Here is a 25,682-nt window from a genome sequence, read left to right as displayed (position 1 = left end):
AGTTTTTCCCCATTGAAGATAGTATTAGCTGTAGGTCTTTCAAATATGGCCTTTATGATGTTGAAGTATGTTCCTTCTATTCCTACTTTGTTGAGGATTTTTATCAAGAATGGATGCTATATTTTGTCAGATGCTTTTTCTGCATCTATTGGGAAGATCATATAGTTCCTATCCTTTCTTTTATTAATGTGGTGAATCATGTTAATTGATTTGCAAATATCAAACCACCCCTGCAGCCCAGGGATAAATCCCACTTGATCATGGTGACTGATTCTTTAAATGTACTTTTGGATTTGATTTGCTAGTATCTTGTTGAGAATTTTTGCATCCATTTTCATCAGGGATATTGGTGTGCAATTCTGTTTTTTAGTGGGGTCTTTGTCTGATTTTGTAGTCAGGTAATGCTGGCCTGGTATAATGAGTTTGGATGTTTTCCTTCCATTTCTATTTTTACAGTTTGAGAAGAATAGGTATTAACTCTTCTTTAAATGTCTGTTAGAATTCCCCTAGGAAGTCATCTGCCCCTGGACTTTTGATTTTTGGGAGATTTTTGATTATGAAAGTCTGTTTTGTTTTGTAAGAAGCTGCCAATCTATCTTCCAAAGTGGCTGCATTTTGCATTCCCACCAGCAGTGAATGACAGTTTCTGTTGCTCTACATCCTCAGCAGCATTTCAGGTTGTCAGTGTTTTGGATTTTGGTCATTCTAATAGATGTCTAATAGTATTTCATTGCTATTTTAATGTACAGTTTCTACTGACATGTATGTTGAACATCTTTTCATATGCTTACTGCCACCTGTGTATCTTTGGTGAGTTGGTCTGACATGAATCTTCACCTCTGCTCTTGTGTCAAAAAATCAGCCATGACAATAAATAAGTTAATAAGTGTGGCCATGTTTCAATAAAATTTTATGAACATTGAAATTTGTATTTCATATAATTTATTTTTTTTTAAGATTTTAATTATTTATTTGAAAGAGAGAGAGAGAGCGAGTGTGAGAGAGCACAGGGCGAGTGGCAGGCAGAGGGAGAAGTAGGCTCCCCACCAAGCAGGGAGCCAGTTGCAGGGCTCCACCCCGGACCCTGAGATCACGACCTGAGGTGAAGGCAGACACTTAACCGACTGAGCCACCCAGGTGCCCCAAATTTCATATAATTTCTTTGTTTCACTAGGTATGATCCTTCTAAATTTTCCAGTTATTTTAAAAAATATAAAAACTATTTCTGGCTTCCAAACTGTGCAAAAGCAGGCAGTTGGCCTGTAGTGGTCTGTGGGTATTAGTGTGCTGGCTTCTGCCCAAATCACTGAAGTAGGCCACAAATGGGGGCAGGAAAGAGAGTTAGGAAACGGTTAGAGACAGTTACTCCAACAAATAGTTCTGATAGGTGGAAAGAGTGCAGATTTTTAAAAGATAACTAGCTGCTATTTTTCCTATGCTTATTTCCCCCTTGATTTTTTAAAAAAAATATGCTATAATAGGTCCATTACATCTTTGATTGAGAGAGAGACTCAGCAGGAGTTGTCATAGGTTTGGATATATAGGGAGTAAGTTAGAAAAGAAAGCAAGAAAAATACTAAGAATTTTTGGGAAATTTAAAGGACAGTGAAGTATTAACTTAAATGATACTATTGGTGAGATCCTAGAATATATTAATGAAAAAAAGGGGGGAGGAAGAATATGCATTAAAATGCAACAGTGAGTCTAAAGATTTCACGAATTTTTCTGGAACCTTAAAGATGGAAGAATTTTGCCATGTATTAATAGAGGGGGGCATTCTATGTAAAGACAATAGTATGAATAAATATGGGAGAATACGTGATGAATGTGTGTGTATGTGTGTCTGTGAGTTAAGCTTATTCTTTTGTTACATAACATTTTACAGCTACAGTGTTTATTTATAAATAAGGATATTGGCTTCTTGAATGGTTGTGCAGAGATGATTTCTTAAACTATTTTTTAAGTTTGTTTATTTTTAGTAATCTCTACACCCAGTGTATGGGGCTTAAACTCACGACCCTGAGATCATGAATTGCATGCTCTTCTGGCTCAGCCAGCCAGGGGACCCAGAAATGATGTTTATATTTAGTAACATAAGCAGGCATAAGCTAGTAGTTATTAAGGTATTAAAATAATTTATTTTAATAAATATTTACAGTGACCCTCTTATAAGGTAGGCATGCTTCTCATTATTAAAATATAGTTAAAAATAAATAACATGGTCTTGATCCCAGAAAGTTCATGAACTATTAAAAGATTGAAAACCTTTAGGTAAAATGTGATAGCTACTAAATCAGGGATATTAATTAATAACATGCAATATGGGCAACAAGGAAGGATAGACTAATTTTGTTTTACCTTGGGCAGAGGTGGAAGGTAGAAAAGATAACCTGTTCACAATGATGAAAGTTGTGGAAGTGATTTAATATTAAAGAAATAGGTCTAAGAATATCAATAAAATACATTTAGTATATACTGATGTATATATACTTAAAAATGTCATTTTCTACATGATTCCAAATATAACATTTTGGGACATAGAATTGCCTGCTATTTTCTAGTGAGGCAAAATATAGAAATCTGAAGGGGTTTTCTTGATTCAAATACAGAGTATTTCATTAGATTTTATTAAAAGTTGGGACACAAAATCATGTCTTCATTATTTTTCCTTCAAATCTGTAAGCTATATAAGAAGTTGTTTTATAGTTTCTGCTCTATCTAGTGAAATATCCCCAGCCCAAATCAAGTCTTTTATTGCATTTTCCAATCCTCATTACTCAGTTCAGAAACACTGTATCCCTGCTTTGTGTGGTTTTATATGTATATTTTATTTGTATATTTAGCCTCTAGATGACTTTACTCCAGTAACACTTTAATTTAATCTCTCTTGGTCATTTGTTGGTAATTGTATCTTGATACATATTGAAGAAATTGAATGAGAAACTTAAAGAAAAAGTTTATTTGTAATATAATGAATATCATGTTTCATTTTTTCTCCTCTCTTTCTCTCCCTCTTTTTTTTCTCTCTCTCTCCAGAAAAAAAAACAAAACAAGAAACTGAATTTTCACAGAAATGGATTTTCCGAAGTCATATTCTCTTAGCTATGCTCTGTAATTATGTTCACTACCTATAGCAGAGTCATTTTATGTTTAGGTCAATTAAATGACATTAAAACCTTAACTTGATACCTCCATTTATAAGTTACTAGATAATATTCTCTTGATTCATTAACCCTCATAGCACTGTTTTGCTAAAGAAAAATAATTGCCTTTGAGGCAATTCTATCTCATTCTTTCTGTTCATCACATAGGAGAAAAATGTGATGCTCTATATAATTACGCCAATACATACTTCAAAGCTCACACTATATTTCTTTTCCGTAGCTTGTATAATTGCTTCCAATCTTAAATTGCTTAAGGCCAATTAAATGGACAATTATTATAATTTTATTATTTCAATTAACCTTTTGTAAACTTTCAAATATTAAATTTTCCTTTATCATGCATGATGGTAGTAGGTCAATGTAGCTAATTCTAATTTATGTTTCTGACAGAGATTAAAAATGTATTTGTAAAAGAAAAATTTAAAGATGTGCACACTTCAGTTATAACTGGATTAAGCTGCTATCATATTATATTTCATATATGTATATATTTTCTCTTTTACTAAAATATGTATCTTGTCATGGTAACGTAGGGAAGCAATATAGCAGACTAAATAAGAACATACATTTGCGGTGCACCTGGATGGCTCAGTTGTTAAGCGTCTACCTTCATGCTCAGGTCATGATCCCAGGGTCCTGGGATGGAGCCCAGCATTGGGCTCCCTGCTCAGTGGGAAGCCTGCTTCTCCCTCTCCCATTCTCCCTGCTTGTGTTCCCTCTCTCGCTGTGTCTCTCTTTGTCAATTAAATAAATAAAATCTTAAAAAAAAAAAAAAAAAAAGAACATACATTTGCAGTTCAAAAAAACTAGGTCCATCAAAATTCTATTGAAAAACAACGTAGCTTATATGTCTTCGGCAACCTATTTAAACCTTTGAATTTTAGGTTCTTTCCAATCACTCTGTGTGTGTGTGTATGCATGTGGGGGGTAGTATTCCTTCCTTAGTGTGTGGGAAGAGTAGGATTGTATATATATAATCATAATCTTTTGCTTCTTTTAGAAATTTAAGGCATGATATTTGGCTCCTCTCCTATGCATTTGCTAATGGAAACAAATGCTGCATTTTCCTCATGCTTTATAATGCCTTCTGCCTTCTAATGCCATCCATGCTTATAAAATCTTTAAAAATTCATTATGAGTGTATATGTATGTATCACTGTCTTTTTGTCTTCTGTTTAAAGGCATGATTTAAACTGAGTTGATTTGTAAAGCTTTAAAACACTTTAAATACTTGAGAAGCTAATAGTTTCCTTTAAGTAAACCCTAAGTTGACTGATTTGACATCTACATTTGCCATTTTACATTTGCTTTCTTATTTACCCCAAATCATAATCTTGCAAAACAAATTTTGATAACCTCGGCTGTTATTCAAAATGAATGTTTATACTTTTTCTTGCAAAATAGAAGTTCTTAATGATTAGATAAATTTCCCATTAAACCATGGTCAAAAATATAATCCTTTACTTGGGTTTTTCTCATAAATCAAGTTTCTGCTCCAAGGTTTAGTGCGCAGCCTCTGAACTGATCTGAAGTAAGTGGCCAGATGTTTGGATAAGTCTCAGACACTGAGCTATTTATTCACAACAAAAATCTGAGCATGGGAAATGTGCAAATTAGAAATATACTTTTGGACCAAGATTGTTGAGTAAAAACATAATATAATAAATCCTTTAAAATATATTAGCAGTAACTAAAGTCAGAATTTAAAAAGTATTTAAAATTGAAAATTGTAGCACTTATATAGTGGTATCACAATGGAAACATCAAAATTTATTTGCCTGCAAGTGTAAAATCACAGGGTAAATGCAGAGCTAAAGTGTTCCTTAGAAAAATTGAAGAGATGAGCAAACCACAAATGGCCAGAAAAAAAAAAAAATAAGAAGTATTGCAACAGAAAGAATAGTGCTCACCACATTAAAATGCTGATAGGAAGTGAATATTTATCAGAATACATGAGGCTTAGTGCACCTCAACACAGCTCCAAACTGTACAGTTTATAGAAGCACAAAGAAGGTTAACTGAGCAAACTGTATCTTGGAAAACTTATTATCTTTATCTTGAAAAAAGCCAGAATGAGCAAGTATAAGAACTATGGGGAGGAAAGGAAAATTTTAAAGAAGAAAACCTTTTCTAATTACCTCCTGTCCTAACAGAGATTACAAAAAATGTATATTTTGTGTTTGCCAGCTATGAGAAAAATGGTAGAATAATGAGAGAAAGATCATCAAAGCTCCAGCATAATTAGATTCTTCAATAAGCATTTAGCTAAAGAGCAAAATTGATAGATAGATAGATAGATAGATAGATAGATAGATAGATAGATAGAGGGATGATTGTTAGATAGATAGATACATGGACAAACAGGTAAAACAGGAAATGGAGGACACAGGAGAGCAAAAACCCAGAAAAGAATATGAATAAATCCTATATAACATCTTGTTATCATTGGAGTGACCATCTCATCACCTTTGCTGGTGGAGGTGAACTAATCTGGAGAGCCAAGATCCCATCATATTCAAGGTCCTATCCACTCTCAAGGGGAGGAGATCACACAAGATATATGCATTAGGGTTTGGAAATCTCGTGGACCACCTTAGAATTCTGCCTACCACAGTTTACCCTATGGGCCCACAATTGTCCTCTCTCTAAAATGCAAAATACAGTCATCTCTTTCCAAGTTTCTCAAAAATATAATTCCATTATAGCATCAGCTCAAAGTTCAAAGTCTCATTACATGCAACCAGATCTCATTATTTTGTCAGTATAAAGTCCAAAATCCAAATCAGATCCAGGTAGGGATGAAGTTCCTGGCTGTAATCTATTAAGTGCAGCTGATAGAGCACAATCCTCTCTCTGTAGAACTTTGAATCTATAGGGACAAGTCATCTGTCTCAAAGTGCCAAAATAAATAATGATGGAAAGGCATAGGACAACAATTATGGGCATTATAATTCAAAAAGGGAAGAATGAAAGGTAAAAAATGAATCAGGAAACCACAACAGTTATGAAATCCAGCCAACAGAAAGTTGGCTCTTTCTCGGGGCGCCTGGGTGGCTCAGTTGGTTAAGCGACTGCCTTCGGCCCAGCTCATGATCCTGGAGTCCCAGGATCGAGTCCCGCATCGGGCTCCCTGCTCGACAGGGAGTCTGCTTCTCCCTCTGACCCTCCTCCCTCTCATGCTCTCTGTCTCTCATTCTCTCTCTCTCAAATAAATAAATAAAATCTTTAAAAAAAAAAAAAGAAAGTTGGCTCTTTCTAAATTAGGTTTTAAGGCCTGGGAATCAAGTTTCTTTAGCTCTTGATCTTTTGCGTTGTCCTTCTTTTTGCATAAAAGGTAGAATGTGTTTCCAGTAAAACGTACGGTCCGACAGCCTCTTGCATTTTGTACTCTGTCTTTCACTCCAAGCTGACAGTTGTTCTGCTGATAATGATTTTCTCAAGAACTTGTGTCTTACGTGTATTTTGAGATTTTTTCCATTAGAGAAAATCCATACCCACAAATCGCTGTAAGGTAATCCTTTCTTGAAAATTAGTTGGCCTTATATGCTTTGGTTTATTTTTGGGTTCTCTATTTTGTTCCACTGGCCTATGTGTCTATTTTTTTGCAGTACTAGACTGTTTGGGTTATTATAGTTTTATAGTATATAATATGGTATACACCTTAAATATATACATTTTTAATTAAAAACAACTGAAAATCAATGCAGTGTGGAATCCTGGGTTGGATCCTGGACTAGGAAAAGGACATCCTTCGGATATCTGGTAAAATTAAAATAAAGTCTGTAATTTAGTTAATTAAAAAAAAAAGGGGGGGAGAGATGGGGCACCTGGCTGGCTCAGTCAGTAGGGCATGTGACTCTTCATCTGGGATCATGAGTTGGAGCCCCACATTGGGCATAGAGATTACTTGAGATTAAAAAAGAGAGAGAGATGATCTTTTCTCTACCTTTGCCTCCTGCTGTGATGGCTGAGAGAAAATTTTCTTCATCTTCCTAGAAGTCCTTGGGTCTGGTTGAGAAGTTTTACCCTTAATGTCTTGAAAGGGCACTTTGCGTGACTAAATGCACTGAAGTTTTGAATTTAGTTACAGCAAAAAGTTCAATGACACACTCGGTTTTTTTGTTTGTTATGTTTGTTTTTTCTGTGCCCCTTTGGGCAGCCATATCTGACCACTTAACATCTTCTATCAAACCGGAGGCTGAGACTTTTCAAAATCACCCAGTCCTTGTTCTTTTTTGTTTAATGGTTCTTACATAAGTTTATGTCTGTAGTCTCACCATTTATTGTGAGCAAAGAAATCATGCATCTTCAACACTTTATTTGGAAATCCTTCAACTAATTATGTAAGTTCTTTGGTTGCAAATTCTGCCTTCCAGAAGGCAAACCGTATTACTTTTGTTTGAAACTGTCAATTATATTTTAAAGATACTTAAGCAATAAGAAAAATGCATGGTTTATATATTCCTACATGTTTATCACTTTGCTGCACTTCATTTCTTTATCTAGATCAAATATTGGTCTGATACCTTTTCTGTTCCTATCCCTGTTTGTAGTGTAGGTCTTCTCTTGAGCAAACTTGTGAGATTTGTATGCTTAAGATATCTTTACCTTTGTATTTGAAATATATTGCCTATAAGTATAGGACACAAGTTGCCCATGGCTTTGTTTTCTTTTTCCAGTCAATACTTTAATTATGTTGTTCCGCTGTTTTCTCCCTTGTTTTGTTTCTGAGAATTCTGATTTGATTCTTTGTTTCTGTGTATGCAGTATGTCTTTATTCTCTGGCTACTTTTAAGATACCTTCTTCATCATCGTTTTAAACAATTTGATTATGATTTACCTAGATGTAGTTTTTTCATCTTTTTTTTGTGTGTTTGGGTTTCATTAATATTCTTAGATCTTTGAATTTATAGTTCTCACCAATTTGGAAAATTCTCAGGTGCTATTACTTCAAATATTTATATGTCTTCCTTTCTCAGGGCTATCCTTCAAGGACTCCAATTATGTTCGCAGTATTTAAGAACATTTTAATATTTCAGTCTGCTTAAACATTTCCCAAAGTATACTAGTACTTTATTACTTTCAGACTATTTTTTTCTACTTTCAGTTCCAAGTTTGATACTTTCTCTTCTTTTGTCTTCAGGTTTACTAATTGAACTTCTTTCCTTCTGTGTCTAATTTGCTACCAATAATTTTAAGTGCATTTGTCATCTCAGACATTGTATTTTTCATCCCTAGAATTTTAATTTGGTTATTTTTAAAATATCTTCTGCTTCCTTACTTAACATACTAAATCTGTATTTCTCTACCATCTTAAACCTATTCAGTATAGTTACAGTAACTTTTAATATCCTTGTTTACTAATTCTGTGTTATTTCTGGTTTTATTTCTATTAATTGACTTTTTTATCCTCACTATGGATTTTATCTTCAAGCCTGTTTGTATGCAGCTAATATTTTATTAGATGCCAAAAATCGTGAACTATATTTTGTTAGGGTCTGAATATTTTTATACCCCTATAAATTTTCTTGAATTTGTTATAGGACTCAATTAAATTATTTGGAAACAATTTGAAAGGTCAGAAGCTGACTTTTATGGTTGGTTTGGAAGGACCAGAATAAACTTTAATTCAGAGCATGCGGTGAACAGAAAAATGAAACTTAAATGTTACCTTTCATTCACTGGGGTCATCTGATACAGGACATTACTTGTCTCCTTGACTCCCTAAGCCATTCAAATGTATGTAATGGGGCATAATGACATTTTGGGTCTTGTGGTGTCAGTAACAGTTCAGAACTTGTAATCAGTACCTTTCAAAGTATGTGAAAATTTTCCTTTCCTCAGTGAACACTTACACATATAAATGGCCTTAAATTCCTCTGGTAAAACATTAAAGAAATCCTTACCTTATATATTTGCTATAACATTGCAAGCATGGTCTTTTCTCAAGTGGACACTGCTACTCTTTTGAATCAAGGATCTTTGAGTCTGAGAATTGGCTTGAATCTGGAACTAGGTAAAGAATGGTGTATTTCTCACTATGGTGGCTAACGTCACCCTTTGTCATCTGTTCCTGTCATTTTTATTATATAGAAAAAATGGCAGAATTATGCTACTTCAAGTACATATACATTATTTTAAATTTCCTAAGTGTAAACATATAAAAAAATACTAAATTGAATTTTTAAATTTAATATCATAGTCTAAGTTTTAAGATGATAGATTATGTTATCACCACAAAACAGCTTCAGTATAAGATCTTGGCACAAGGAGGACTGGAAAAGAGCTGTGTAATCACTATTCATCTGATTACTAAAATACTCTATGATATAGAACAGTATTTTTATTAGCTAATTAGTTGAGTATGATATTTTAACATTCTCATTACTTCTTAGTCAGTGGAAATAGGATGCCAAGAAGAGAATTATAAAAAGTTACCTTATATATCCAAAAGGTTAAACACATTAGTACATATATTAAATTTTGTTTAGTTTGTCTTTACAAAAAAAAAGTGTATTAATTTTTATGTTTCAACTAAAATCTTCTTTCTCCCTTTCCAACTATGTCACTTGTCTTGTATTATAAAACTTCCAAACATTACCTCAAGTCCAGCTTAATAAGTAGGACACCTAAAGGAACATTATTAAAGAAGAAAATCTTACCGCCATTAGCAAATTGTCAACTTCTGACAATATAGAGAAATAAATCAGTCTTACAGATTTTAGGCATAAGCATGGATTTAGGTGTAATTCAGAATCAAAATCATATGTTAGATTTATTTGTCAATGTATATTTATTAGGAAAATTTTAATAAACATTTTTAAAGGTTAAATTTAGACCCTTTGCATGAAAAGGTATTCATATGCGAAAACCCTTGATTTTCCTTTTATGTCATAATTAACTGTCCAAATTCTAGAGGAAAAAATAGTATACAATGAATAATAAAATAATCTAGATTGCAAACAAAATAATCTGACAGTGTACTTTTGTAGAAACACAGTTGACTATATCTAAAGTTGATTTCCTTCATGAAAAAAAATGTTTCAATAGTGCCAAGTATTTTAAAGCGTTAAGGCATACCTCATTTTATTGTGCTTTGCAGATACTGAGTATTTTTTACAAATTGATGGTTTGTGGCAACCCTGCATGGAGCAAATCTGTTGGTGCCATTTTCCCACCAGCATTTGCTCACTTTGCATGTCTGTGTCACAGTTTGGTAGTTCTCACAATATATCAAATTTCTTCCTTATCATTACATTTGTTATATTGATTTGTGATTACTTATTATGACTTGCTGAAAGTTCAATTGATGTAAATTAGGATTTTTGTCAATAAACTTTTTTAAATTAAGGTATGTGCCTTGTTTTTTTTCAGAAACGATACTATCGCACATTTAACAATCTATAGTATAGTGGAAACATAACTTTGTATGCACTGGGAAACCAGAAAATTCATTTGACTCATTTTATTGTGATGTTTGTTTTATTGCAGTGATCTGGTTTGCCTGTTATGTGTTTGTTTTTGTTTTTTTTTCCCAATAAGTTTGAATACAGAAGATTATGCCAGGCTCCTTGCTAGTTTATACAGTCAGACCTGTGGTACTTGGGGCATACACACAGGTCTTATATTTTGTTCATGCTCTTTGCTCTAAGAGCAGCTATATGTATATGTCACTATGTTGTCAATATTTAATAAGACACCATGCAGGTAGTTGAAAATATTTGTGTTTTAATTGATCTAATTTTGTTGTACTCGAGATATTTTAATGGAAGTTTTTTAGTAACGTTAGAAACAAGCTATAACATTCTTCTTATAGTGAAAAAGTGAAAGATATATAGTATGTGATAGTAGTTTTATTATACATGTTTATTAAATTTGTTCAAATAAGTAGAATTTAGAATTCATTATTTTATGTGCCTTCAAAGCTATTTCAGTTTCTAATTAAAATTGAGCTTTTGGTTTTTCTTCTTTTTCAAGTTTGATTATCTTCATTTCTTAAGGCCCTTAAAATTTGTTATTGAAAATGAAAGAAATGGTGCTATATATTGCATGGTAATAATTAGTTCCCTTTTTTTAAACCAAAGTTTGTAATACACTGACTGAAAATTTCTGCTTCCACAGTAGTTCATAAGAAAATGCTTTTGAAGAAATCCATTTATTCTCTCCTTACCATTTGCCTAAAGACAGAGAAATTTCTACATAGATCAAAGGAATGATTGTAGCTGTTTCACTTGTCTGTGAGCTATGACAATTTCTACACATTAACACATTCAGTTTTTCCGGTTATTGTTATTGAATCCTTCGCATACTAGGCCTTAAGTGATTTTTGAGTTGATGTACATGCTAAACTGTAAATTGTATGATTGACCATTGTGGAATTTGTAATAATGTAGCTCATTTAATAAGTATTGTATTATCATATAAAGACCTATTTTATTTTACTTTTATCATTAATAGAGCCTACTTTAACACTATACCCAGGTATCTATAGCATTGATAGTATTAGAAATATAACTCCCATTATATTCTAACGTTTAGGATTATTCAGATGGTCATTTCAAATATACAGTGCTACCATAATTGCAGTAAATTTGCTGGTGAATATCAAGCATCCAGTTTCCTGGAATAAATACTCATATAAAATTTTTATGATGATACATATAGGTATAAATTTATAATGTTAGTGTTGAAAATTATGAATTAGGAGAGGATATCATTGCTGATTACATAATGATATATTTCTGGCTCTTGAACTACTCAGGAAATCTTGATATGCTGAAAATATACATTAATGTATTTATTAAATATAAGCAAATAATTAAGTTATTCTGTATAGTTTATATAGACAATATTATTTTAGTACATGGTTATTTTTATACCATAACAAAGTTAAATATAGTGAAAAATACTGTACAAATACCCAAATGTATGTTAATATTATACATTTATTTTAACATATTAGGTAGTGATATTTCATTACTGTTGGCCAAAAACAGTGGATTTCTTACATGGCAAAATTATTAAGAAGTCTTTCTTGAATTAACCCCTTAGAAGATATAAATGTTTCTAAGTATGTTATGATAACCCACCCATTTTTGTGAGAGGTATTGTATTTTATAAACACTTGACAGAAAACTCATTTTATAGAAACACAAGATAATTTTTATAATCCCCTCTTGCCAAATTCACAATTTTATCCACAAATATTTCTGAATGAAATTGCTTTATAACCTTTCTATGACAGCCCTGGCAGCCCTTCTGATTTATGCGATTCGGAGTATACCATGTAAAAAATATTATAATGACTTTAGTTGTATTGGTCATTCCTGTTTGACTTTTCCACAAAGTAGCCCTTCTGGTAAGTGTTTCATTTCTAACCCTTAGGAAGAATTTGCACTGGGGGCAAAGAAACTCATTACTTTATAGCATACCTGTCCTAGTATATGAGTACCTAACAGAATACTAGCTTGCATTTTTTTTCCCTCCAGTTCCCTATACACCAATGATTTGATGTTACCACACTATTTATCCAGTGGACATCACCTGCTGTAGCATCAAGCATCAGTGGTCAAAGTTGTTGCAACAAATTCCATAAAGAAGGGCCATCAGCGTTGATTCCGGACAGTAAAACAAAACAAAACAAAACAAAAAAAACAAAGGAAAATACATGAATTTTAATTTTTTTTTCCTTCAACTTAACTTCTTAATATCATCTTACATATACCTCAACCACTGCCCTTTCCCAAACTGCACAAAAACACTGGGCCTGGAAGTCTTTTTTCTCCCTAAGCATTTTTCAGAAATTTTTGTTTTTACTGTGGTTGTCATTTATTGGCTGTTTGGTTTGTTGTTCCTGGAATTAGTGTTTACCTCTTTTATGATTTATCTTCAGTCGATTAGAACTATGGAGCCACAAACCTATCCTAATTCATAATCTTGGCAGATACTCTCTGGCAACACTAAAATGGGTTATTTAAAACATCTACTGTGAGATTCTGCTTGCATAGCTGATTCAGCAAATTCCTGTGCAGTCTAAACCCAGTTGTTCATTGACTTTCCAACTACCAGTTTAGTAGGCAGCATTTTCATGGCCACTAATTCAGTGACCATCCATGCATCTGCTTTTCAACCTTCAAGATACCTTTTTTTTCTATTTATTCACCACTTTTCCTCTCTTCCGCCCCCCAAGTTTATATGTTCAAATAGTCATTTTAATGGAGTTTAGGGTAACATGATATAATGAGTACATTTAATCTGTCATCTTTTATCAGAAGTCAGCAGTGTATTTTATGTATAGGGAGAGAAACAACTATTTTTTTGGGAAGTATTAGAAGAGAAAATTTGTTTTGCCTTTGAAATGATGTAAATGCATATCTTAAAGCCAGGAATGAAAATCCAACATGCAATAAATATTTTTAAATCAAAGGCAACAGGAGGATTTAAAAATATAGTGGTACTTACTGAGGTGAGCATGCTTTTATTACTCCACTGAATGCTCCATGCTTATTAATATTTTTATCATGGAATTCTTCTTATTTAGTTTGCACTAGAATTGATTTCTCATTCAGGCTGTCGCAGTACACAAAATCCATTCACATCTTGTTATGAATCTGTCAAATTAACACTTTTTAAATAGAGCACAGGGTGCAGGATGGTGAGCTGAGGTTCATTAAGATACCATAAGAGAACTTGAATGGAGAAGTTTATCACTCACAGGTCCTGAAGGAAGTACCTGGCACGCCTCAAGGGGCCACACAAGAAGGTCAAGGCAGGGTGCGGGCAAAGGTAGAGGCAGGATCTGGGCTACATGACTTTTAGGGTATGTGAGTGGAAGTGATTTGCAGTTCCCGAGATAGGGCCAGACTGGGAAATTCAAACTTAAAGAGCAAGTTTTGATAAGCTCCTCTGGGATCTTATCTAGAGTGTCCGAAAGGGGAAGGCACTGAGAGTCAGGGGAGACTGTTGATCTCAAGGGCTGTTGGGGAAGTCTTATCAAGAATTTATATTTCCATGGACGGAACTGGAGGGGATTATGCAAAGTGAAATAAGTCAAGCAGAGAAAGACAGTTATCATAAGGTTTCACTTATATGTGGAACATAAGGAATAAAGCAGAGGACCCTAGGGGAAGGGAGGGAAAACTGAATGGGAAGAAATCAGAGAGGGAGACAAACCATGAGAGACTGGACTCCAGGTAACAAACTGAGGGTTACAGAAGGGAGGGAGCGGGGGGATGGGGTAACCAGGTGATGGGTATTAAGGAGGGCACGTGTTGTGAAGAGCCCTGGGTATTATACCCAACTAATGAGTCATTGAACATTGCATCAAAAAACTAATGATGTACTATATGTTGGCTAATTGAACTTAAATAATAAAGAAAAAAGAGGAAAAAGAAGTTACATTTTCTTGTGACTGTGGGTTGCTGTCTAGGCGACTGTGGGTGGCTGACTGTGGGTTGCTGTGTGAGGGGCTGGTTTAAGTTTAAGGTCTCTGCAGGCTGCTGGGTCAAACAAAATAGATGCTGAGGCATCAGTACCATGGAGTAGTTTAGCTAAACTCTGCATTCACCTTTAGCTAGAAGAGGCAGTGACTGCTACTTTTGTCTAAGAAAAGCCTAGGAATTGTCACCCTCTGTGAATCTGTGGGATGAAAGCTGTTTCCCACTTACTTCAGTCATTTCTTAATCAGAAATATTTAAATTCTGTAATTCTTACAGAAGTCTAATCCTAGGTTTGACTGATAATTTATTACATTACATCATAATAAATGAAAACTTCATGTATTTAGAAACAGCTGTTTGGTTTGTGATTTATAAAAGACAAGAGCTTAAGTGAGACTTTTTGATCAGTTTAAAACTGTTTTAAAGGAACACTTTCCTAAAAAATAATACAATGCAATTAAAACATGTTTGTAGAGAATTTCTAATATTAGAGTTTACTGTATTTTCTTAGAGTTTTTTCAAAATTAAAAAATATTTATTTATAGGTATTTGTGATTATTCTTTACAGTGATTTTTTTTTTTCTTTCAAATTAGGTCAGTGGTGGAAGGAGGAAAGACAATTTTCACCCCCATCACAAAAATACAATTATAATGGGGTCAGATGAAAAGTTAGTAAGAGATGTCCCAGTTTCTTGGTTAAGTAAATTGGCTCTTTATACAATAGTACAATATTCCTTAGAGGATTCATCAACAAAGAAAGATAGCTCTCCTTTTTGGGATTTTCTCTTTACCATTTGTAAAGTCGTATTTCCTGTCAACCAGCAAGAGATTCCAATAGTGATTGTTTTGTCACTCAAAAAAATGAAATTTCTGAAACTATGTAGCAACACATAGCCACAGGGCTATTGTAGCAAATTAAAGCCATTTCTGTTCAAGTGCAAGTATACCCCATTATTCAATAACAAATAAGCTTTATAATCAAATGGGAATATCCTTTTAAAATAGTTTGTTACTTCATATATTTTTGTTTTTCATTAAAGTGACTGAATCATTTTATTCTATCTTGAGTTTCATATTTCAGAAATAATTCATGAAAATTTGTATTAAGGTAATTTAATGTTTAAATAGTTTTCTTCTTAGTAACAATGCAAATAATATTTAAATAATTTATTTAACTAATTTAAGTATTAATAAAATTCACTTAAATCATTATAATTATAGAAAATGAGTTCCTAGTAAAATAATAAACACATTATCCATGCAGATGAAGTTATTCAATTCAGTCTACTTTAACACCAACATTGAGATGCAAACTCTGTAGATTTGTCTGATAGTAGACTAAATTATTTTTCTTGACAAGTATCTACTTATATGAATATATAAGGAGCCCGGCAGAAAAGAGTTCATTCTCTGAGAAGAATATCTTTAATAAAATTTGGCCTCATATTTTATCATAGTTTTTTAAAGTAGATATTTTTCTTGACTAGGTCCCATTTTTATAACAATAAGAAATCAGAGGAGAAACTAAGATATATGTGTCAAAATAAGAATGCCATGGCAAATGGAAGGAAATGCATCCTCCCCACTTTACAAAACACACCATATCTAACACACCATTTGTTTTTCTAACAAAAAATGGTATCTATGAGAAGTCATACTCTGCATTGACAGAGTAAGCAATAGTGATAAAGAATTAGGATCCTATTTGAATAATATGTCCATGGAAGTGACCAGAAATTTTTATGAAAAGACAAGGCATCCGATGAGAACCGAAAGTTGGAAAAGGGTGGTGTTCAAGGGAAAAATGCAAGAAAATGTAATTGAGATAAGAAATAATTAATAAGCATCATAGTAACACTCTATTTTAAACACTGGCCTGGAGGTGACTGAGGGGTTTACATATCTATATGTCCCTATCTGTATCTGTTTCTGTATCTATATCTCTCATCTGGTATTCTTGAACATCAGTTCCATGGAGCATGTTTTTACCATTTTATTTTATTTTTTTAAAGATTTATTTATTTATTTGAGAGAAAGAGAGCATGAGAGGGAGAGGGAGAGAGAAGCTTGAGCAGGCTCCATGCTGAGCACGGAGCTTGACTTAGGGCTGGATCTCAGGACCATGAGATCACAACCTGAGCCGAAACCAAGAGTTGGACACCTAACCAAATGCGCCACCCAGGTGCCCCTCTACCATTTTAAAGAAGAAGAAATTAAAGCATAGAAAATTTAAGTGATTTATTTAAAATTGCAAAATTAGTAATTTCAGTGTCTAGAGTTAGAATTGATTGTTTCTAGTCTGATTCCAAAACCAGTGCTTGTTCTCTACAGAAACTTAGGTTTCCTCATTGGTGCTTCTGGTGCTACTGGTGATAAAGGAGCATTGAAGATTAGTGAACAAATTAGTTGGGGTAGAAGGCACTGTGTAAACTAAATTATTTTTCAAAATATTAAAACCTGCACTTGCCAAACCAAAATGGGGAGGGTATTAACCCTATCACATTGACACTCTATGTGATTTGCCTTTGCATCATGGTTACTGAAATCTATTTCCTCAGCTCTGGATGTTAGTCTTATTCATGTGATTTGTATTGCTCCATAAGATGTTAGGGTATTATGCTAAGCGAAATAAGTCAATCAGAGAAAGACAAGAATCATATGATGTCACTGATATTAGGAATTCTTAATCTCAGGAAACAAACTGAGGGTTGCTGGAGTGGTGGGGGCTGGGAGGGATGGGGTGGCTGGTTGATAGACATTGGGGAGGGTATGTGCTATGGTGAGCGCTGCGAATTGTGTAAGACTGATGAATCACAGACCTGTACCTCTGAAACAAATAATACATTATATGGTAAAAAAAAAAAAAAAATGAAGGGGAAATCGGAGGGGGAGGGGAGGGGGATGGGGGGATGGGTTAGCCTGGTGATGGGTATTAAGGAGGACATGTACTGAATGGAGCACTGGGTGTTATACGCAAACAATGAATCATGGAACACTACATCAAAAACTAATGATGTAATGTATAGTGACTAACATAACGCAATAAAATAAAATTAAAAAAAACGATGTTAACAGTGGTTATGCAATCAGAAGTTTGAAATGTATTTGTGCAGTTGGCTCTGTGCTCTTGTAAATCTGCTGCTGTCACGTGAAGAAATGGTCCAGATGACCCATTGATTGAAGGAGGATGAGACATTGGAGCAGACGCAGACTTTGGAGCCAAGCCAAGCTGAGCCCAGCCTTTATTGATCAATCCCCAGCCGATTTTCAGACAAATGAGGGAGAATAAATGTTTATTATTTCAAATAGTTGAGTTTTAAGATGGTTTGTTTAAACAGAATTTTTGTGGAAATAGCTGATAGACACAGTCAACAGCAACATACTTTAACTATAGAATCTCTACTTTAATACTTGAATATATTAGAATTCCAAAAAATTTTTCTCAAAATAAGTTACTCCTCCTTAAAGAGATATAAAACCACTGTTTTATATTATGCCATCTTTAAATTCATTGATACATCATGAAAATGTTAACATCACATTTTTTGCATATTTCGTTCTGATCTGTATTCCTCTAAATGCTGTAGAAGCTATATATAACTGACTCATAATCAGTCAGTCAAAACATTGTATAGACATTTTAGTAATCTGTCCACTTAAATCTGCAATCATTTGAACTACAAAAAATTTGGAGATTTTATGAGTAGAGAAGCAAATTTTGCCTCATTACTTTCCTAAAAAAGTAGTTTAGAAAGAATGTGAGGGAACTGAAATATGCAAAAGAATCCCATATTTATTAATCAAAAGGTGCATCATCATTAACATAAATGAGCACCTGAAACCAAACACAGCCAAATTTGCATGGAACTATGTGACTAGACATACTATATTCTTAGTTCTGGAAATAGAAACAGACATTTAAAGCATAAAAATTATTCACAAATTTTTCTTTTTTTTTTTTTTTTGGAGTTTTGTAGCCCTTTATTAGCACACAAATTTTTCTATTCCCTCTTCTTAAGTTCTGAAATATTTATTTATCTGTGTGTGTGTGTGTGTGTCACTGCAGCATTATAACACTTCAATATCAAATGAACACTTTCATTGAATGCAATGTAAACAAGAGTAATATCTCAAACAACTATTACTATAATATATTCAACTATTTACTAAAACAATCCAAAAACTTGTTATCTCCTAGCTTCTGACTAGTTAGCAAAGACATGTACAATTTCCTCTAGAATATGTTTATACCCGAAAATCCATCAAGTCTTTTTTCTCTTACATAAATTTATTAGTAATTATCTTTAGAAAAAGAGTTTCTGCTTTCTCATAATTTGCCTGATATAGTCAAGGTTATGCTTGATTTTAATAATGAATATCTGAACACTGCCGGAATCCACACTTTGGTTAAATAGACATCAAGGGATCTGGCATTCTTTGAATTAGTATATTTGCTAAGTTCATTTCCATTTTTTATTAACAGCATTTATATGGCCCTTCTTAAGACCTAGGTTTTTTTTTTTTTAATTACTTGCAAATATTAGCTTATTTAATTAATGTGGTCTTCCTAACAACCCTATGAGTAACAAGAGTAGAACTAATTCAGTGAATTCCAAAAACTACACAGGACAAAGTAACACCAGAAGCAACTCCAATTTTGCACTCTGAGTTAGATCAAAGTCAACAACCTTTTTCAGTAATTCTCATACAAGTGAATATTTTAGGCTTTATAGGCCACAAAGTCTCTGTGGCAGTTAAAGTCATGTCTGCTAACGTTGTGCTAAAACAGCCATAGATAACATGGAATAAATGGGCATTGCTCCAATAAAACTTGCTTTACAAAATGAGGTAATGGGCTGGGTGGAGCCAGTGGGTCATAATTCCGTGTCTCCTAACTTGGATGGTAAGCACAGAATATGATTCTGGTCCTATGAAAGTGTGAAGGAAACCACTAACGCTTGGCACTGAACGCTCCAAACGTTGTTTCCTTGAGGCATTCTCCTTTTGGCGGAACTAAAAGCATTCCATGCTCATTAAAAAAAAAAAAAAAAAAAAAAGGAACTGTGATAAAAGAGAAAGCAAAATAGTACATGGTACCATAGTTAAATATAATGGAGTCATATCATTCTGTAATTTATATGTAAAGCCAAAACAAGCACTTTTTTTCATTTGCAATAGATGAAAGGGACTCAAAGAAATGAAAGTTCATTTTGAAGATTTTTTATTTATTTATTTGACAGAGACACAGCTAGAGAGGGAACACAAGCAGGGGGAGTGGGAGAGGGAGAAGCAGGCTTCCCGCTGAGCAGGGAGCCCAATGCGGGGCTCGATCCCAGTTCCCTGGGACCATGACCTGAGCCGAAGGCAGACGCTTAACCGACTGAGCCACCCAGGCGCCCCAAAAGTTCATTTTGAAAAGAGGTGGTAGTTAGTTATATAAATTTATATATTTATAGTTATATTAAATCATTTCCACAGATTGTACCTGTAATTGTAGACAATTATTTTTTCAGGATCTTTTCTGGGCTTTGACAAAATAGTTGATAAAAGTGTAAAGATCACAACAAATCTTTTTCTAATCTTGAATTTTGAAAATACAGTAACTCAGAAACACTAACAGCAGGATAGTAACACTACTTTTACATATGAAAGAGATAACATTTAGTCTCCCTATTGATGAGAAATTTAAGACTTCTGGTATATTTGGCTAGCAGAGAGGAATTGAACAGCATGGCCCTGGTAGAAAGAATTAAATACATCAGTATACTTATTATGCCAAGCAAATGGAACAATTTACAGATTGGGAGCAGTGCAAAGTGTTGTCATTCTGGGCAAGAGCAACATCTATCATCTTATACAGAAATAGAACATTCTGTTCAGAGTGTTCCAGCCTTGGCTCTCAGTTTCTAAGATAAATCTCAACCCAGAACAAGTCAGTGATAGGATTTCAGCAGAGAGCATAATAGGGGCTTGACAATGCAGTGATTAGTTAATTAACCTGAGTACTCAGAGACCAATCCATATGACAGAATGTAGGGAAAACAAACTGGATATGCAAATGTTGCCTATATTTGAAGTGATTCACGTTATAAAATAACCCTGACAATTTGCATATTGAAAGTAATAAATGTACATATTCCCTAAATATGGTATTTTAATTCTTAGTACTTTGAGTCAGATTGTTAACAAAGAGTCATATAATCCAATTTATTTGTGGAAAATGAAAAAAAAGAATAGATTCTTCACATTACTCAATAACTTATGTATGACCAAGTGACAGATTCCTTTTAGGCTTTCATTAAACGTTGTTAATGTAATTAACAAAGACACTCTTGGATTGCTTTACAATTAATTGTTTACATGTCTATATCCCTTGAAAGAACTAGAGCTACTTGAAAATACAAATTGTATCCGTTGGAATTTGTATACCTAATACCATAGTTGGCATAGCATATGTATTCAGTATTCATCAAGTAATTGTAAAATTACTTCAATTGAATATAATTTTTTGTTGTTGTTTTGGAAATGATACAGTAGTATATATATGGGAAACACTCTTTTTCTACCCCTTCTGGTTCCAAGTTAGTTGCAAAGGTTTATATGTCTTGGAATTTTTAGTTTAAAGTAGCAGTTGAGAAGCACTGTCGTAACATTTTCTATGAAACCAAGTAAAAGATCAACTCACTAATCCTAGATATTCAGATATATAAACTATGAAATTTCAAAACCAAGAAAGAATTTCTACTATCCATATGATAAAAATTAAATCAAAATATTCTTATCTAGGCTTTCTCTCAAGTCAAAATAGTGTTTGGTTTTAAAACATTAATTCATTGGGAAAAAAACAAAAACAAAAACTGCTCTAAAAGTCAGAGACCCAGTGTTGTAGGTTTGAGTAAATAGTTCTCTGAAATAGATGCATGAACCACAAAATGCACAGGCAGATCACCCAATATAGTAGTGTAAATATTAGAGAAAAAATTGTGTTGAGTTTAATGTATATTTTAGTAAATAAAAGATTTCACATGTTTCTTTTAAATACCAGAAGCATCACCCCTTTTTTAAGTGTAAGCATATATAAGATAAGTGAGAACAGTGACTTTTCATTCACTGATTTACAGATAATCGGTTTTGGTGGTGGCATCATTCAAAATGTGGTTCCAGCAGAGGACCTGAACAGATATTTTTCCAAAGAGAACATACAAATAGCCAATAAGTACATGAAAATAGTGCTTAACATCACTAGTCATCAGGAAAATTCAACTCAAAACCACAATGAGCTATCACCTCACGACTGTTAGATGGCTCTTATAAGAAGACAAAAGATATGTGCTATGGTGAGTGCTGTGAATTGTGTAAGACTGTTGAATCACAGACCTGTACCTCTGAAACAAATAATACATTATATGTTAAAAAAAAAAAAAAAAGAAGATAGCAGGAAGGGAAAAATGAAGGGGGGGAAATCAGAGGAGATGAACTATGTGAGACTATGGACTCTGAGAAACAAACTGAGGGTTCTAGAGGGGAGGGGGTGGGAGGATGGGTAGGCCTGGTGATGGGTATTAAAGAGGGCACGTACTGCATGGAGCACTGGGTGTTATACGCAAACAATGAATCATGGAACACTACATCAAAAACTAATGATGTAATGAATGGTGATTAACATAACATAATTTAAAAAAAGACAAAAGGTAACAAATGTTGGGGAGAATGGAGAAAAGGGAACCATAGTGCACTGTAGGTCAGAATGCACATTCAGACAACCAAGGTGGAAGATAGTTTAGAGATTCCTCGAAAAATTATTCAGCCATAAAAAGAAGAAAATCCAGGGGCGCCTGGATGGTGCAATTAAGTGACTGACTTTTGGCTTCAACTCAGGTCCTGATCTGAGTCCTGAGATCGAGCCCCCCGTTGGGCTCCCAGCTCTGTGCAGAGTCTGCTTCAGGTTCTCTCTCCATCTCCTTCTGCCCCTCCCACCCCAGGCTCTCTCTCTCAAATAAAAATAAATAAATCTTTAAAAAGAAGAAGAAGAATATCCTGCCACTTGCGGCAATATGGATGGACCTTGAGGGCATTACCAGTGAAATAAGTCAGAGAAAGACAAATACTGCATGATCTCACTAATATGTGAATTCTGAAAACTCTAAACTCCTAGAAAGAGTGGATTGGTGATTGCCAGGGGCTAGAGGATTGGGAAAATCAGGAGATAATGGTCAAAGAGTACACACTACATTTTATAAGATGAATAAGTTCTATTTAATGTATAGCATGATGCCTATTGTTAATATATACTTAAAATCTTAAATACTTACGTATACTTAATACTTAAAATCTAAAATACTTAACAATCTTAAATGTTCTCATCACACACACACAGGTCATTATGTGAGGTGATGGTAATCATTTCACAATATATATGTGTATCAGATTACCTTAAATTACACAGTATTATGTGTCAGTTATATCTTAATAAAGCTGAGGGTAAAAGTCACCAGAATAGGATACAGAGGAAATGTATAATGTCATGATGTAATTTCAGTAATTTTTTTAATCCCTAAATTTGGTAGGTCGTCTAATGGCCTTAGTTTGCTCACAATCAAGGTAGATGCAGGTATGCAAATAAATAAATTACATAAAGTCATAATGTGTGTTAGAAAAGACATCGGCAGAAATCAAAATTTTGTTAAAAGCAAGCAAAACAATTTTTTTTTTGCATTTTATGACCTTTTATAAAGTTTTTTCATAGGCAATATAAAGATGTGAAATGAGTATGGGCTATAAGTAATGGACCAGAGTGTGATTTCACCACTTACTATATATATAAACTTGGGCATATTGTATTATATTACTTAAATATCTTTCAGCCTGCCATTGCTATTTGTGAAAAAAGGAAAAAAAAATTTTCTTGCTTCATTATGACACATTATTTAGGAAATGTATCAAAAGATATGTACAGGCTTATTAAAATGGTAATCACTATAAGTTTTAAAATATTTTATTGATGCTATTCATACGAAAAATGTAAGGTGGATATCATCAAGATCACACAGGTTAATGACACAGTGCAAGTTATGGCTCAAAAATCCTGAAAATACTCCAGTGCTAGAGGAAAAGTGAAAGTTATTTGGACAGAAAAAAATATACATGAGATAAGTCAAGCTGTTAAAATAATAGTAAATATCAGGTGGAGGCAGGCACTTGGTGGGCAGGCCTGTTGGGGGCGGGTCTGCATGGGCCTCGCAGCTGCCTGCCCTCCCTGAGGACAGAGGTCATAGAAGGAGCACGCTGCTGTAGCTTGGAGGTCTGACTCCTGGGCTGCAGCCCTGGCCTCCTGCCCTCTGGAAGGGAAAGAGCGAATCCTATCTGTGACCTATGATAGCCATGAAACTCCAAGCAGTGCAGAGCTGGTGCATATGATCCCAGGGATCCTCAGGAGCATGGATTGATCTTGCCAAATGGAGACATTAACTGGAACTGCCCATGAGAGTGGCCCCAGTGCGGAATGGCCAGTGGCCCCTGTGAGGAACAGTTCAAGTGGGCCTTTTCCTACTTGCACTATAGCACAGAGAATGTCAAGCCATCGGACTGTGTAGACCAATTTTGGGCCATGCAGGAATGCATGCAGAAATACCCCAACCTCTATCTTCAGAAGGAGGACGAGGAGGAGAAGCCAGTAGAACATTTAGAACAGACAGCTCCCACTGAGGCCCCTGCAACCAAAGAAGAGCAGGGGTCAAGCGAATGAGGACCACAAGGCATTGGGTTCCAGTACTTCTGCTTCAGAATGATACGAACCTTTTGCAAAATGCCTTTTGGTCATTCTCTGATAAGTCTCTTTCCGCTATTCTGTGCACCATAATGTACAAAATAACTTACTTTGATGATCAAGGTCCTTGGTCCTTTGACATATATACTGGAAAAAATGTATGTGTGTCTTACATAAACCTGTCAGCAAATGTAGCTGTCACTGTTGAATTCTCTTCTCAGATTACTCTGAACTTTGAAATAATGTGCTGACTATGCTCAGCAACCAAAAATCATTATCTGGGAATGAGTGAGCTGATCTATTTTGTGACTGAGCTGATTTATTTTGATGATATCCCTTTTAGTAGATTTTATACCCCTTTGGGAAATGAAATAGAAACAAACATCTTCCTTTAAAAATGCTGGAGTGGGACCATTCCTAATACAAGAGGCCAGGTAGATGATCAGATACTAATTTCTTAAGAGCCCTCTTGACCTTGAGTATATTAGGAGGTACTGTATTTCATTTCTGATACATTTTGGTTTCCATTTTTACATTGAACTCAAGGTTTCTGTGTTTGGAAATTGGAGCTTTAGACCGTCAGATTCACAATCCTTTTCTAAGTGAAGAGAAAGGCTGGTTTTGCTGTTCTTGTGATTCCAAAAGCCCTGGTTTGGGGCCTGTGTCCACACTGGCTCTCTCTGTGTCAGATGCAATGTTTTTGGAAGGTGGGGACTTAATTGTTACCAAAGTAGCAGCCAAGAGAAGAAATGATGTGAATTAAGTTGTCAATTAAAAGGAAAACATGGTTTTTACCTGGAAAAAATAGTAAATATCAGATATGAATACTCAAACAATAGAAGAGAGAGTAGAGTGCAGAAATTTTGTGAACCTGGGATAGAGATCCAGTTTATGGGAATATACACGCATCTAGCTCCTAGTTACAACAGTGGAGGGGAAATGATGACATAAAAGTATAGACAGATTTGAGAAATAATGTAAAGGTAGAATGGATTTGTTGGAGTCAAGGAATAGGGAATAGAATAATTCCTGATACATGAGTTCTCTGAGAAGGAGGTTTTCTAAAGGAATAAGGTAAGATGTATAGAAAACATAAAGGAGCTTAATGAGTTTTGAAATGGGCTTTTTCAGTGTTGGGCCAAATCCTCTGTGTGTGTGTGTGTGTGTGTGTGTGTGTGTGTGTGTGTGTGTGTGTGTGTATGTACAGGGGTGGGGGGATATTTGATATATTTTGATGCCAAGTTTAGAACTAATCAATAGATTAAAACACAACTGAAAAAATTTTAAGTATATTGAATGCCATTTCAGTCATGC

The 25,682-nt window shown here is 34.2% G+C and overlaps 1 pseudogene; it reads left to right on the top strand.

Annotated features, from left to right (window-relative positions):
- Nucleotides 1–9,098: 9,098 nt before the first annotated feature.
- Nucleotides 9,099–24,347, top strand: LOC118519985 (mitochondrial intermembrane space import and assembly protein 40 pseudogene; annotated as a pseudogene).
- The last annotated feature ends 1,335 nt before the right edge of the window (nucleotides 24,348–25,682 follow it).

Source organism: Halichoerus grypus, chromosome 4, assembly GCF_964656455.1.
Source record: "Halichoerus grypus chromosome 4, mHalGry1.hap1.1, whole genome shotgun sequence".
In the NCBI taxonomy this organism is placed as follows: domain Eukaryota; kingdom Metazoa; phylum Chordata; class Mammalia; order Carnivora; family Phocidae; genus Halichoerus; species Halichoerus grypus.
The sequence above is the reverse complement of the archived record's forward strand: the minus strand, read 5'-3'. Positions and strand labels throughout refer to the sequence as shown.